Source organism: Anopheles marshallii, assembly GCF_943734725.1.
Source record: "Anopheles marshallii chromosome X unlocalized genomic scaffold, idAnoMarsDA_429_01 X_unloc_68, whole genome shotgun sequence".
In the NCBI taxonomy this organism is placed as follows: Eukaryota; Metazoa; Arthropoda; class Insecta; order Diptera; family Culicidae; genus Anopheles; species Anopheles marshallii.
The window spans coordinates 57,501-59,270 of record NW_026525918.1 but is presented as its reverse complement, the minus strand read 5'-3'; positions in this window follow the sequence as shown (position 1 = coordinate 59,270).

Here is a 1,770-nt window from a genome sequence, read left to right as displayed (position 1 = left end):
AGATTTTAAGCTCTATCAATAAAATAGAAATACAGTTTAATCGGCAATAGTAATTTGAATTTAATTAAGAAGAAGAACGATTAAGAAATGATAATTTGATTCGACCAACGATCAAATAAAATAGAGCAGGAATAATGAAGGCCGTCGGGGAAAGTTATATTTGATCGATAAAAGGCCGTCTGGGGAAAAAATGAACAACAGTGTTGGAATTTAATTAAGGTATTATTCAATTGTATAAAAGGAAGTTTTATTGGAGTGCAAAGGAGGAAAAGGCAATAGAAAGAATTAGAATGATCGGAAAAATGATTGATCGGGTGATTAAATTGCCGTCGGCAACAATGAAGATCGGTTAATTGGCAAGGAATGAATGGGTTTATTCAGAAAATTTCAATATTTGAGAGGATAGAAAGAGAGAGAGATTGTTGAGGAGGAATTATGGTGTACGTGACTTTCGGAGCCTTGGAAAAATGTTAAACCGGGTATGTGTAAAAGTATTTTAGACGTGGGAGTGTGAGAAGTGGAGAATGGAATAACCAACTCAGTTACGCCTCGAATTGTAATATTCCGCAGGTGCGCGAGGGAAGAATATGGAATAGGAGGAACGGCAATGGAAAATACACGATGCGGTCGCGGGTGGAATTTAAATGCAGGATGGGAATTGCCCGGTGTGGAAATAATTATCTATGTTACGCCTCGGTTTGGAATATACCGCAGGTACAGTGTGTAAGCGTAGGAATACGAACACGGGGGAAAGCAAATGGTAATACACGGTGCGGTCGGGGGTAGAATTTAAATGGAGAATAGGGATAACCCGGCAGGTGCGGAAAATAATTATGGCGTACGTGGCAAATTAACCAAAGGGAAATGGATAATATATTGTGGGTTGAACGGCTATTGGTGAAATCGGGGTGTGTTACGTAAAATTATTATTTTGTGGGAGTTTGTGCGAGGGGAAATACGAATAATAAAAATTGCCCGTCTTGGAATAGCCCAGAGGGTGCGAAAAAAAAAAATAACTGTGGTGTGTGTGGTATTTTGAAAGGGGGGTGCCTGATTTGAATAGCCGTTAACGGTCGGTTGGGATTATTTGGGAAGATTTTAAGCTTTAGCATGCAAGGTTAAAAGGATTCTGCTCGAAGGTCTACGATAATCTATTTTAATTTAAACTATCTTATTATCTAAATATTTGCCGGTTTGATGAGGTGTTAGCGTTGGGAGGATGCTTCGTTGCTCGATGAATAAATCTTCTCGCAGTCGGACGAAACAGCGCTCTGGAGTATAAACACACACGCAAAAAACACGGCACTGCACTTTCAAGATGGGACTGGTTTGGCTGAAGGCCGTACCAATTTGTGGCCTCTACGCCGTTTGTCGATAATCCGTATTAAATTGTAGAAGACAATTAATCAATGGTAATCAACAAACGCGGAAGCCTCCCACTTTTATTACACTGCGCTACACAAGATCACTGTATGCTGTCGACGCGGCACTGCACTTTCAAGATGGGACTGGTTTGGCTGAAGGCCGTACCAATTTGTGGCCTCTACGCCGTTTGTCGGTAATCCGTATTAAATTGTAGAAGACAATTAATCAATGGTAATCAACAAACGCGGAAGCCTCCCACTTTTATTACACTGCGCTACACAAGATCACTGTATGCTGTCGACGCGGCACTGCACTTTCAAGATGGGACTGGTTTGGCTGAAGGCCGTACCAATTTGTGGCCTCTACGCCGTTTGTCGATAATCCTTATTAAATTGCAGAAGACAA